This window comes from Macaca nemestrina, chromosome 14, assembly GCF_043159975.1.
Source record: "Macaca nemestrina isolate mMacNem1 chromosome 14, mMacNem.hap1, whole genome shotgun sequence".
In the NCBI taxonomy this organism is placed as follows: Eukaryota; Metazoa; Chordata; class Mammalia; order Primates; family Cercopithecidae; genus Macaca; species Macaca nemestrina.
The window spans coordinates 71,725,648-71,740,654 of NC_092138.1; the positions used below are offsets into that span (position 1 = coordinate 71,725,648).

At 39.1% G+C, this 15,007-nt stretch overlaps 1 protein-coding gene and 1 long non-coding RNA gene across 3 annotated transcripts in view; one reads left to right on the forward strand and one right to left on the reverse strand.

Moving 5' to 3' along the window:
- Positions 1 to 15,007, forward strand: part of LOC105480979 (phospholipid phosphatase related 1) — a 292,606-nt gene that overhangs the window by 100,246 nt on the left and 177,353 nt on the right. The window contains exon 1 of one of the 2 annotated variants that reach the window (XM_011740207.3): positions 963 to 1,001. The exons of the other annotated variant lie outside the window; for it this stretch is intronic. The gene's annotated coding sequence lies outside the window, so the exon portion shown is untranslated. Of the gene's footprint in view, positions 1 to 962; positions 1,002 to 15,007 lie in introns of those variants that run through there. 2 annotated transcript variants of the gene reach the window in all.
- The window catches only part of LOC139358178 (uncharacterized), a 35,612-nt gene that overhangs the window by 17,569 nt on the left and 3,036 nt on the right, over positions 1 to 15,007 (reverse strand). Inside the window, exon 2 of the long non-coding RNA XR_011612739.1 lies at positions 6,109 to 6,183. This is a non-coding gene — a long non-coding RNA (uncharacterized lncRNA). The remainder of the gene's footprint in view (positions 1 to 6,108; positions 6,184 to 15,007) is intronic.

The following is a 15,007-nucleotide window of genomic DNA, read 5'->3' on the forward strand; positions in this document are numbered from 1 at the left end:
TAAAGCAACTAACAAAGAATGAGCAGACTATGGCTGAAAATATAGATAATACAAAATCACTTCTGGGCACTTATCTTCTTCATTCTCCATCGCTTGTGCCAGGCTGAGTTGGCAACAAATGTAGAAGTGTGTTCAGATGTTCCCAGTAGAGAATAGGATAATCCAGAGAATGTGTATCAGGTGCAAAGAGAGATTTAACAAACTGGTCAAGAAGTACTTGAAAAAGTATGGGTTTGGGTTTTGGTTTTGACAGGTATGGCTTTAAATATGAGCTCAGCCACTTACTACTTACAGAGGAAGTCCTGTACAAGTTATTAAACTTCTATAAACCTGAGTTTATGCATGTATAAAATGTATATAGTGGTACACACATCACAAATTTGTTGTGAGAATAAATAATAATCATGTTAATATTAGAAATAATTTTAAAGATAAATCTGTGCTTAATGGCCTCTACTTCCCTTCTTGTTCTTGATAAAGCCAATTGCATGGTTAATAATGATAATCATGTGATTTAACCTGACCTTGATGGCATTTTTAAAAAATTGCCTATTGTAATGCCCTGGTACAGCATTCTGTAAACTCATTTTGGAATCATGGGTATGTGTGAATGCAGGGAGAAATGAGATTACCTGAACTTCTGAATCCTCTCATTAATATTTCTTTTAAGGGGAGAATACCCGTCATATTTGAAACCTTCTAAGCTCAGGAGGGTAGCTAAAGCAGTAGTTTTGTTTAAAAGTAGTGAAGACAGGTGCCAAAACTCAAGCCTCTAATTCCTAAGCAATTCCAAATTCCTTGACCCCAGCTGTGTCTGTTGTTGAGCTCATCAGGTTTAAAGGGGCCACCAGAGGAGGGCTTTTAGGACTCAGAAGTTCTGTTAGGGAAGTAGAAGCTGAAAGTGAGCCAGATGGAGCTGGAATCTGGAGGACTCGTCGTGACTTGGTCAGCTCAGTGAAGGCTCTCCCTCAGACACCAACATCTACATGTGGATATGGAAGGTTTGCCAACACTCACCTTCTTTTTCTTAGCTAACTTTCCACAGAGTCTGAGAAAGGTACATATTGTAACCTAACTTTTCAAAGGAGGAATTAAGTTCTAGAGAAACAGGTAGTGAAGAACTTTGCTTTGAAAGAAATTGTTAGTAAAGAGTTTAAAACCATGGATTCTGTACTCAGGTTACCTGGGTTCAATTTTTAGCTTTGCCCCTTACTAGCTGTGTGGTCTGGTGCCAGTTACTTAATCTTTCCCTTGGTTTTCCTATCTGTGAAACGGTGATAATAATAGTGTCTGCCTCATAGGGTTGTTCCCAGCACTGATATGAGTTGAAGCAAGATGGTCAGAACAGTATCTGGCTTATAGCAAGTGCTACATTTGTGTTGGTTATTGTTTTTTGAATGTTTACTATAGGAAGTTTCATAAGAAAAGAAGCTATGGTGTATTGGGATTATCTTGGTTTTCCATAACTATATTTGTCTTAGACTATTTGGCTAGTAATGTCTAATGACCTTGTAGTGGTTTTTAAACACAGATAGTTTGGAAACTGAGGGGGCACTGTGCCCTTGTGTCCTCTCATTGAACAACACTATTTCACTGTTGTTCAGTGTTTTCAGCTTAAAGAACATCCTCCTTCCACACTAGGAGGAGGACTATTGTGTGCCTACTCTACGTAAGTTTATCCCTGTAAGAAGGTGAAGAAAATTAGAGCAAAGTAAAATTCAGTGCTAAAAAGAAATAAGCTATTAAGCCATGAAAAGACATGAAGGAAATTAAAGTGCATATTACTAAGTGAAAGAAGCCAATCTGAAGAGCCTAAATATTGTAAGATTTCAACTATATGTCATTCTGGAAAAGCAAAGTTATGGAGACAATAAGGAGGTCTGTGGTTACCAGGAGTTGGGGATTGGGGAAGAGATGAATAGGCGGAGCACAGATAATTTTGAGGGTGGCGAAATTACTTTGTATGATACCATAATGATGGCTACATGTCATTATCCATATATCCAAACCCAAAGAATGTACAAGTCAAGAATCAACCCTAATGTAATCTATGGACTCTGGATGCTTATAATGTGTCAATGTAAGTTTGTCAGTTGCAACAACGCACCACTCTGGTGGGGGATATTGTTACTGGGGAAGGCTATGCATATGTATGGGCAGCGGGTATATGAGAAATGTCTAAACCTTCTTCTCAATTTTGCTGTAAACCCAAATCTGCTTTTAAAAAAAACTAAGTCTTAATAATAAAAGAATGTACTAGTGAATTCCAGTACTTAAGTTGCTTTTTTCATCCCTTCTTTTTTCCTCAGTCTCTGGAACTTCTCTGTCTTCAATAATTTTAAGCAAGGATTATGGTTGTGTGTTCTCATGTCTAAATTTAGACACCAGATTCAATCATGCTACAAAGCTGTGCATCTGAATTAGTGTTTAGCTGTGATAGAAATCCCTTGGGAATCAGGTTCCAATTGGGAAACTTAGATAAGCTTGAGTAACAGTCTTAGGAATAAAGTAATTTTTTTCTTTTTCCATATATAGAATTTTCCCCATCAATACCCACTTTGATCCACAAAATTTCCTTTACCACGCATGGTCTGTCTCTCTCATATTGCACATGTTTGAAATTGATCTTATACTTTAATATTATTTTCCTTTTAATAAGCATGGTTCTCAGCTGCTGGGAAGAATATAGGCCTAATTATTTCCCACTGATTTTATGTCCATTATGAAAGAAAATTTGCTGTACTTATTAAAGCATTATAATTTGTAGTAACATGAGAACGCAGGAAAGTGAACAGGTTGAATTTGGCCTCCAATATCAGATGGAACTAAATCTGAATTCTAGCATCACCATCTGAAACCTTTTGTCATTTGATAAATTATTTAACTTAAGCTCCAATCACTTTATCTGTAAAAATAAATAATTGGATCTACTAAACATGATATTTACATGGCTAGTTTTAGGCGATCATAATTAAATGATATGACATATACAGGTGCTTAGTCTTTTGCCTGGCATCAAGTGAGCACTCAGTAAAGAGTAAGTAACACTCTATCACTGTTTTACAACGTTTTCAGCTTAAAGAACATCCTCCTTCGACACCAGAAGGAGGATGACTATTGTATGCCTACTATACTTGAGTTTATCCCTGTAGGAAAGTGAAGAAAACTAGAACAAAGTAAAAACACACTTAAGCCATATAGCCATATGGCAGTTATAGGCTTAGACAACCTGGATGCAAGTCCCAGCTCCACTCCTTACTACTACTCTGTGAGTTTTTGGCAAGCTGCTTAACCTTGCTGTGCTTCATTTTCTCCATTTACAAAATTGGATCCGTAATACCATCTATTGGGTAGTTGTGAGAATTAAGTAAGGTGATATACACAAGGCACTTGGCACATAGAACTGGCTCATGGAAAGCATTCAAATATTTGAATCACTAATATTCAAGGATAGTTGAAGAAATCACAGATTGTTAACAGCCTAACTAAACTCAAGTTTAGGTTTGGAGTTCTAGGAAGTGTTCAGGAGTTTTGTTCTACTGTATAAAGATGAAGTTGGCATCCGCTAATAGTCTCTGCCAGCCTTCAAGCCAAACTGACTATATCTTTGTATTAAGCCGTTACTGACTGCTTAAGAATTATAGAAAATATGAAAGTTTAACACTTAAGGAATTGTCTATTTAAAGAGACAAGCCTAAGTCATAGAAAATAATTTGAGGAGAGCATCAGATAATACAGTCCAAGTACTAAATGATATATTGTGGTAAGAACAGGAAATATATATATATTTTTTGAGACCATTCCTTGCTCTGTCACCCAGGCTGGAGTGCAGTGGTGTGATCTGGGCTCACTGCAACCTCTGCTTCCTGGGCTCAAGTGATCCTCCCACCTCAGCCTCCCAAGTAGCTTGAACTACAGGTGTGCACCACCATGCCTGGCTAAATTTTTTATTTTTTTGTAGAGACAGTGTTTTGCCACATTGCCCAAGCTGGTCTCAAACTCCTGAGCTCAAATGATTTGCCCACCTTAGCCTCCCAGAGTGCCGGGATTACAGGCTTGAGCTGCCGCGCATGGCCAGAACAGGAAAAATTGAAAGATGAACTTCAATTGTTCAGTGTATGGCAAATAACTAAAAGAGTTTGGAAGGTGGTAGAGATGGATTCCAATTCTAGACCAGCGGAACAGCAAGAGAAAATGGGTGGGACACGGTGGAACTGGGCCTGGTATTTGTGGAGGGGAGCAGCAGATGAATGATAAACCTTGGGAGAATCAGAGGATATCTGTGGACAGATAGTGGAAAGTGAGGCTGGGTATGGCTTTTGAGGCAACAGAGGACCTGTAAAGAGTCGAGCTTCCCCATTTTACAGATGAGGTGTAGAGGCATGAAGAACTATTTTTCTGTGTCATTATTAATTGGAGTCAGAGCTGGTGTTAGGCCCACCCTATTAGTCCTGACTCCCTGGGTAGTGAACTTGCAACTGCATCACTGTGTGGGATTAGAGATTACAAAGAACCTGGACTGGGGAAATTAGCTTGATGCTATCCCCATGCTCATTTTTTCTAATTTTGTAGATTAATCGCTGCCCTTTTTCTATCCACACCATATTCCCTAAAGCGAAAAAAGCAAATGTTACTTCATAGGCCACTCAAAGGCCTTATCTAAATCCCCATTTGGGAACACTCAACCCCAAACAAGCTATTTGTTTATTGGAGTGATGGCTTAGAATCAGTTTGATTCCCTGGCAACGTGTTTTCCATTGTATCACATCACTTGCACTTGTTTACTGTGATTTCAAACTCCTCTCTTAATGGTCTCCTTACTTCTATCCCTACCAGGCTAGATGGCCCAGTTTTGTTTTGTTTGGTTTTCCTACGGTGTTTTTTTTTCTCTCACTTTTACCAACTACCTCAAGATCAATGACACATTATCCTCTTCCACTTAAGTGGGGCTCTCAGGATTGCTCTCCCTGTGGCTCCGTAAGATCTGCTGGTTTGGAGTTTATATTCTGTCGAGTTGTGTTCCTGAATCATGTGGGTCATTAGAGTAGAAAGACGTTTCCCTTCTACTCTGAGTTACCTCCGGCTTAAAGGTTGCAGATCTTATTGCTGTGGGAGTCCTTTCTTGATTAAAGCTGGAGACTCACCTCCTCGGAGATCCCTGTTTGCTACTGCATTCTTGTACATTTTCACCTTTACATTTTTCAGTTTTCCCTTCCTGCCTCTGTCTGCCCAGCAGGCTCTCAACGAAGAAAGGAGCAGCAGGAGAGTCAGGTCAATCCTGCCCATCAACACACCCGAGGTTTATTTTAGATGGCTGTGCTGGGAAGAGGAGGCAGGTCAGAAACTGTAGACAAAATGCAAAAGCAGATAGTGTCTTCTGTGATTGAAATTACAGGGATTTAGGAAAGTTTCTCCGATATGATTTTTTTCCCCCTCATTAGCTTTAATCTTTCTTCTTCACCTCTGAGTAGGTGTTAATTACTTAGGAGTTCTTACCTCACCTCCTCCTCCTCTTCTTCCCTCCTTTAGTGGAAGGTAAATAGGAATTAGTGGGGAATAATTATTTCATCTTCTCTTTCACAGTTTATTACCAGCCCACTTCCCTCTAGAATCTGATACACTGCTTGCATGTTGCAAATTGCTCCAGAGTGCCTGAAAGAAACATGTAATGTCCATATGAATAGCTTATGTGGTCAGTATTAAGAGTTGAGGGAGTAAATACATGTGTACACCAAATCGGAGATCTGTTTCACTGGATATATTTAAATTGGGGGACAAAAGGCTTGTAGATTCTCTTTTGCTGGTCCTATTTGATGCCATTTAACACATGATTTGTATGACAATGTCCTTTTTTCCTCTGACTTTAAGCTGCATTTATCACCTTAGTGAAGCTTCCAATTTCTCTACCTTTACTTGTTACTATTAAATCTTTTACTCATAAATCCCTTACTTTCTATTCAATTTTTGGTTAATAAGGTCAGCATATGTTTATTTATGAATTGTATTTATTCTGTGTGTTTACTTTTAAGAACTTTGTACTTTTACGTGTAGAAGTATGTTGTGTTACTATGAGTCATACTAGCATGGTGAGGGCTTGAACGTGGTTACCTGACTTGCAGCATCTGGCTCTTCTGACTTATAGTCAAGGTGATCTTCTTGGGGTAGAGTGATGGGTACCTGAAGCTGGGTAGGGGAGTGGGGGCAGTGGACAGGGGTGAGAGATGTGGGAATGGTTAATGGGTCTAAAAATATAGTTACAGAGAATGAATAAGATCAGGTATTTGTTAGTGCAACAGAGTGATTATTTTATAAATCACTGTACATTCTAAAATATAATTGTACATTTTTAAATGGCTAAAAGTATAATTGGAGTGATTGTAACTTAAAAAATGATAAATGCTTAAGGTGATGGATACCCCATTTACCTGCATGTGGTTATTACATGTTGTATGCTTGTTTCAAAATATCTTATACCCTGTACATATGTAGACATACTATGTACCCATAAAAATTAAAAATGAAAAAGATGTGCTCTTCACTGAGCCTGTTCCTTAAGTCTGAAGGGCTGTCAGAGAGGTGATGTTCTTTGGCAGACTGAGGGGCAGTTCTGGAGAGAAGGAAGCACATTGGGCTTGGAAATATGTAAAGGAAAGAGAAGCAACTGACAAGGAGAGGCACCATGCTGGTTTTCGCTGCCAGGTGAGAAAGGAAGTCAGGAAGAAGAAGAGCACAGGTCACAAGGAATGGAAGTTGGAGGGACAAGGAATATATAGTTGGGTAGGAATTGATGGAAGAAGGTAAGATTAAAGCAGGAGAATATCAAGTATAATAAGGGACACTGATAGCCCATACTTTGCTTTGGGCAAATTAGAAAAGGATGCCAGTCCCTTTGGGTGGAGGTGATCCTGTGTTGGGGTGTACAGCTTTGTGAGCAGAGAGCAGGCTGCTTTTTAGCTTTCATTTGCCTCCTTAGTTGGGTGTCCTTGTGCAAGGCACAGCCTGCATACTGTACATGCAGCCTGGGGTGAACTGCCCAAGAATATCCTCTAAAGAGCAGTGTATAGTTTCTAGTATGTGTTAACACTAGAAAAGAACTGGAGGCTAAAATGTAATGAAGAAAATAGCTAGACTCTGAAATAGTCATAATGTTTCTTTCCATAATGTATTAGGCTTTACAGATTTCCTAAACATCCATGCCTCATTTGATTCCCCAAATAGCCCTGAGTGTACTGTTATCCCCACTGTGTGAATGAATAGACAGGTTCAAGTTATCAAGTTATTCACAAGTAATAAGTAAGTGGCAGAGGCAGGATTTAAATCCAGATCCTCTGACTAAAATCCTGAGCTTTTCTGCTGCACCAGGCTACCTACGCAGCACAGAGAGAGCATAGATGAGGCTGTGTGTGTGAATTATCATTATTACCCCTCATGCATGTGGGTAATTAAGTTATGCACATCCAGTCATTAAGACAACTCTGTCATTTTGTACCATCCTGTCTATCCCAGTATTATTTTCCATAATATGGTAAGGAGGCTGTGGGTCAATACACATCAGAGTTCTTGCTACTGAGGTGATTTCAAGAAATGAATTCCTGTGCCGCAATTTCCCCATTTCTAAACTAAGGTCAGTATTATCTACCTCATAACTCACTGGGTTGGTAAAAGTCATAGTCATATTTCTGAATGTTAACATTTATAAGACAGGCTATATTTCACTTACTGCTGTATCCCAAAGACTAGCGTAGTACCTGGCACAAACAGGTGTTTTGTATCTATCTGGCTGCCTGCCTGTCTATTGAAAGAATTAATGAATTTGAAGGTTTACTGCATGCTGGGTGCTGTACTAAATGCTTTACAAATATTATTTATTTCCCATCACAGAGATGCAGGATAGGTATAACAACCTCCATTTCACAAGTAAGGAAATCAAGATACAAGATTGGTCCCAAAGCTTATGCTCTTAGCTACCAGAATTATTAAATTTGAATCCCAGCCCTGGCTCTCACTAGCTGTGTGACCTCTGTTGAGTTACTTCACTCATTAGCACCAGGCACTCTGATATGTGCCACATCTGTTGCCTGCTTTAATGCTCACAAAGTGCCTGTGAAGCAGGCATTATCACCCTCCAGTGACAGAGGATGACTAAGGCTCAGAGAAGATAATACTTTACCTAGGATGATAAAGCTAAAAAGTGGCAGAACAAGGATTTGAGCCTATGTATTTATTTCTATTTCAAATTTCATGATTTTCCCCAGGGTTTGGTAGGATTAAAGTTGACTGTTTATGAACTGTGACCACTTCTGTGTGCCGATCCTACCACTGGGATGTAGTTGTCTTTTCATATTAAGGGAAGGGGTCTCCAGCAACTGTTTTTATCATTAGAACTCCTTTTAATTATTCACTTAATGTTTTCTAAGTATCATTTTTTCATGTTTAAGTATCATGTTTAATGACACCAGTGTCTTCAAAGGGTGAAGAAATACAGATTATTTCACAACAAATAGATGAAAAAAAATCTACCAATTGCAAAATTAATTATTTTGCCATGAGGCCTCTTGGGATGAATACATTATAAAGACAGAAGTGTGTTCGCCGCCATATGGAATGTTAGTCACTTTGGCTGTGCCTCTACATCCTTGGAAAGAAGCCAGTGGCATTGTCTCCCATGCGGTGAGACCTGTGAGAGTGTGCATTGCCAGAGCTAATGAGGGATGTGTGCTCAAAGGAGAAAAAGTCATCGCCAAAGACATGAAGGAGAGAAAGAGTGACTAGTTGATCTTCAGGAACTGGGCTTACAATTCTTTACAAACTAAAGCTTTTCATATTTGTTTACTCTAGAGACATTTAAAAAGCTATCAAGATTTTTAGATTTAGACTGGAAGAAAAGAGAAATTATCATTGAGGATGGGTTCCTTTTCCCCTTCAGGATTAACAGTGTGGTGAGGAGGTAGTCCGATAAGATGCCAGGGAGTGATTGCAGAAAGAATAAATAGGCAGCGTGAATGAATAGGCAACACTCACATTGGGAGTGTTGCCGTTATATTGCTATTTTACTTCCAGGTAAGCATGGAAATGTAAACCGAGAGTTATATATAATTGGCCAATGGAGTGACCATGTTTTAGAAGTTAATACATTTTTAGGTTCACAGCAAAATTGAGCCGAAAGTAGAGAGTTCTCATATACTCCTTATTCCCACATATGCACAGTCTCCCTAGAATGGCCATTTTGAACTAGAAGATGAAAGTGGATGTGGTTTCAGAGCCAAGGACTGAAGGTCTGGAATCTAGACCTGAATCTGGAATCAGCTGGAGTCTATAATCCGAAACAGCTGGAGAGCCTTTCCCTATTCTGTGCCTCAACTGCTCACAGGAACAAGTGGAATAAGCATCTGCAACAAATTGCCATTTGATAGAATTAATGAGAAGAAGCTTGTGAATCTATAACCTCCTCAGATGAGAGGGATAGTGTGAGTACAAAAGGAATTAGAAAGGTATCATTACTTCCCTATCCACCTACATCCATCTATACTCCCCTCTTTGTGTCACCAAAAGGACGAAGGTTTTAAACATTCTCATAAAAATCACTTTTGAAGAATAGATTTTGTTTTTTCTAGAGAAACAGAAAACAAGGTGAATAAGTAGAGACAGTCGATTACTGAAATGTACGGAAGCCAAATTTGAGTTTTATTCATTCAACAAATGTTTGTAGAGTTCTACTGTGCACTAGACTCTGGTTGTTACTGAGCAAAATGTGCAGGTATTTAAAAAGCCAGCAAGGATGAAATAGCCTTGAAATGGTTAGGGTGGAAATTGGTATGCAAAATGTTATTTATATCTTTACATGTATTGGCAAGTGGCTAAAAGACGGGAGAGGATGTCTTACGTTTTTACAATACAGGCTCTCTCCACAGGGACTTTACCCCATTTAAATAGCTCTTCATCATCTCATCTGTTGTAGAAGAATAAATAGCCCCTGCTAGAAGGTACAATATGCAGCTATTTAATGACACATAATAACCTAACAGAAGCCAATAAAATTGTTCTACCCTTAGACAGTGTGGGGGCAGAATAGGGATAAAAAGACAATAGCCAATTACTTACAATGGAATTTGGGCAATGAGTTGTAGGGAGGCTCATTTTTGTGAAAAGTGTAATAAGACTTAGTGAACTCCCACAATTTGGTATGTATGTACTCTGTCTAGCCTAGTAGGAAGGACAGTACAGTACTAGGATGATAAACTGGCAATAGTAAGATGCAAGACAGATGTGAGAAAGAGGTGGAAAGTGTGCTCCATGAGATAAGCAACCTCAAGGTCTGCCAGAAGGCAACACTGTCTGCTTAGAGGTCTCATGATAATGATGCCTGGCAGGAATTCTGGGACAAAAGGATCCAAACATGGAAGTTTCCATTTGGAAGAAAATATGACATTTCTATATAACTTATCCCTATGTAGGAGTGTCATATTCTTTAAATATGAATTCCTTGACTAGAAAATAAACATTAAGTACCAACTATGAAGAACATGGCATGTTATACATTGCAAAGAGAGATTGGTCTCCCAGGAGAATCTATGGGAATCTCCTCTGGCAAAAGGAAAGATTCCATACTGTGAAAGTATTGGCTATGCTTCATGTTATTTAATCATTAGCATCATAAATTCTTAATGACTAGGAGGGTTGGTATAACAAAAATAGCTATAATTTATTGAGCATCCTCATTATGCCAGTCACTGGGGTAAGCGTTTTATGTGAATTATCTTATTTAATTCTGAGCATGATCTATGGAGTAGATATTATTACCAATTGGGGATTAGAGAGATTAAGTACTTTGCCAAAAACCACACTGCAAATGGCAAATCTTACTACTCCCTGTTAGATGAAATTGAACTGAAGTAAAACTCAAATTCTTAACAACAATGATGAATTTTTTCCTAACATATGATGAGCAGGAGGATTCTAGGTTGTATATGGATGAGTATTTAAAAACATTCATTGAGCAAGGCTTAGAAAAGAATCCAACCCTTAGTTCCTAGAACAAGACTAAGTAAAAATAGTAGATTTAAAGTTAATTATCTAGCAACAGGATGGACATGGGAAAGACATAAAGAAGTATGTGAGTAACCGAGATTGGAAAACTCTGCATGAAAACACACATCTTTACCTGAACCTCCATCACTGACACCTTCTATTCCCACAATCCCTAGAATTTCAGTCCCTATATCCACCCAATGATTCCCCAACCCAGATCAACGCATTGTTGACTTTCTCTACTGTGGCTCCTTTGTTGCCTAACAATATAGAAAATATAGTGCATAATCCTGCTAATTGGCCAAATCACTGCAGATTTATCATTCTTGGGCCTAATTGGTTCTCCTGGTTCAGCAAGTCTACTTTTTATCTTCCAGTGTCTAGTCCAAACCATTACCAGCATTCTGGATCCGAATCTATCTGATCCTCTCTCTCACTAGGTGATCTCCACTTTCTCCTTCACTAAGAGAATATCTCATAAGACTTTATCTTCTTACATGTAAGTGAAAGGAGGTACAGAAAGTTTAAGTAACTTGACCAAAGTCTTACTGCTAATAATAGTAGAGCAGGGATTCAAACTTTGTCGTTCTAGCTATAGACTTTGCCCTATTAACCACTATACCGTTCTGCCTCTCTGGTCATACATTTTGAGTGACTTAATAAATAAATGAGTAGATGAGTTAAAGACACATCGGAACTTGAAACTTGGGCTGCTTCTGGCCTATAGTAGCCAATACAGCTAGGCTTGTACTTCAATGTGGCCTGACCCCACATGTTTTTGTTTGGACTTGGTTTTATCTGGATGGCCTTTTCATCAGGGATAAGAGGAACTCCTACGAGGAACTTCCTCTGTGATTTAGTCTTTGCTTTGTCCCAGCTTGCTATGTGGCCAGAATGGATGCTCCCCCTATCTTTGCCTGCTTCAAGTAGTTCTTCTACCTTCCCTATTTTACTTTAGGACATTCACCTGGATAGGAATTCAGGAATAGTCCCAGAATCCTTCCCTGGCTCTCCTAAAACTCATTCTCTTGACTGTCTCATTTTTTCATTTTCCACTGTTGTTTCTTTAATTCCTTCATTTGGCTGCTGCTGCTTCCTTTTTTTTTTTTCCCTTGGCATTAAGGATTCAGTGATAAACAGGACAAACAAAGCTTCTGTCCTCAAGGAGTTCCCATAACATTGGGCAGAGGATGCAACCGAGATCAGATTGTGATAACTACCATGACAAGTGTCAAGTATGAGTGGGAAAAGCAAACCCCAGGGAGTAGGGTATAGTGGGATGGCCTGAGAGTATTAAAAGCTTCTGTGAGGTAGATGTTCATAAATTTATTGTGCACCTAGAGATACAAGTTGAGTGATATTTTTTTCTTGTAACATTTACTTGGTTGGATGAGGCATGGACAAAGTGGATGGATCAATGGCTTTCTTCATTTCCTTGTCATCTCTTATTTGGCCCCATTACATCGAGTTCCTGCCTGTCTACAACCCCGTATTAATGCCAGCATGTTCTTTGTAAAACACAGGCATGTCATATTGTTGCTCTGACTAGAAATTTCTAATGCCCTCTGGTTATAGCATTGATTTCCAAACTTAAGTTTATCAAATCATCTAGAGAGATTACCAGACAGAGTAGAGGTTGCCTCTTCATCCTTCCTGTCCTTGCCAATTTCTTATTCTGTAGGTCTGGGCTAGTGCTATGGGCTGCATTGTGTCTTTCCTCAAGTTCATATATTGAAGTCCTAACCCCTCATCTCTCAGAATGTGACTCTGTTTTGAAGCCAGGGCCTCTAAAGAACTAAAGAGCTTCTGTACAGCAAAAGAAACTACCATCAGAGTGAAGAGACAACCTACAGAATGGGAGAAAAATTTTACAATATACCCATCTGACAAAGGGCTAATATCCAGAATCTACAAAGAACTTAAACAAATTTACAAGAAAAAAATCCAACAACCCCATCAAAAAGTGGGTGAAGGATATGAACAGACATTTCTCGAAAGAAGACATTTATGCAGCCAACAGACACGTGAAAAAATGCTCATCACTGGCCATCAGAGTAATGCAAATCAAAACCGCAATGAGATATCATCTCACACCAGTCAGAATGGTGCTCATTAAAAAGCTGGGAAACAACAGGTGCTAGAGAGGATGTGGAGAAATAGGAACACCTTTACACTGTTGGTGGGAGTGTAAACTAGTTCAACCATTGTGGAAAACAGTGTGGCGATTCCTCAAGGATCTAGAACTAGAAATACCATATGACCCAGCCATCCCATTATTGGATATATACCCAAAGGATTATAAATCATGTTGCTATAAAGACACATGTACACATATGTTTATTGTGGCACTATTCACAATAACAAAGACTTGGAACCAACCCAAATGTCCATCAACGATAGACTGGATTAAGAAAATGTGGCACATATACACCATGGAATACTATGCAGCCATAAAAAGGATGAGTTCATGTCCTTTGTAGGGACATCGATGAAGCTGGAAACCCATCATTCTGAGCAAACTATTGCAAGGACAAAAAACCAAACATCACATGTTCTCACTCATAGGTGGGAATTGAACAATGTGAACACTTGGACACAGGGTGAGGAACATCACTCACTGGGGCCTGTTGTGGGGTGGGGGGAGGGATAGCATTAGGAGATATACCTAATGTAAATGACGAGTTAATGAGTGTAGCACATCAACATGGCACATGTATGCATAGGTAACCTGCACATTGTGCACATGTACCCTAGAACTTCAAGTATAATAAAAAAAAGAATTAAGTTAAATTGGGTCATTGGAGTCAGCCCTAATCCAGTGATGGGTGTCCTTGTAAAAAGGGGTTAGGACACAGAGACACATGGACTAAGGGGTGACCATGTGAAGACACAGTGAGAAAGCAGCCATCTCAACCCAAGGAGAGAGGTCTCAGGAAAAACCAAACCTATTGACACTTTAACCTTGGACTTCCATCCTCTGGAACTATGAAAAAATTAATTTCTGTTGTTGAAGCCATCCAGTCTGTGACATTTTGTGATGGCAGCCCTAGCAGACAAATATAGGTGGGATCTGAGAATCTGCATTTCTAACACATTCTCAGTTGATGTTGGTGGTCTAGAGACCACACTTCGAAAACTACTGGTCTGGAGAACAATTTGCTAAATCCTTCATAAACTGGTCTATTTCCAATTTCATTTCCCCACCTTCTCATTGACTTATATAATAGTGTTCTAACCAACTACACTACTCATAGCATTTTCAATATGCCAAATACTTTCTCATCTGTTGTCTCTGCTCATGCTGTTTCTCTTGCCTTAACATTCATTCCCCTTTCTCACCATAGAAAGTCCAGACCTTTCATGTAGTATTTGTCTTTCTGTGCCTGGCTTATTTCAGTTAACATAATGTCCTCCAGTTTCATTCATGTTGCTGCAACTCACAGAAGCAAAAAGTAAAATGGTGGATACCAGGGGCTGAGGGGACTGAGGAGGTGTTGGTCAAAGGATACCAAATTTCAGATGGGAAGAATCGGTTCAAAAGAGCTATTGCACATCATGGGGACTGTAGTTAATAGTAATGTATTATGTACTTGAAAATAGCTCAGAAAGTAGATTTAAGGGTTCTTACCACAAACAAATGATAAGTATTTAAGGTAGTTCATATGTTAATTAGCTTGATTTAGTATTTCATAATGTATACAAATTTTAAACATCATATTGTACAAAATCTATACAATGTTTTTTTGAGACGGAGTTTTGCTCTTTTCATCCAGGCTAGAGTGCAATGATCTCAGCTCACTGCAACCTCCATCTCCCAGGTTCAAGTGATTCTCCTGCCTCATCCTCCCAAGTAGCTGGGATTACAAGCACCCGCCACCATGCCCAGCTAATTTTTGTGTTTTTAATAGAGACAGGGTTTCACCATGTTGGCCAGGCTAGTCTTGAACTCCTGACCTCAGGTGACCCACCCCCTTCAGCC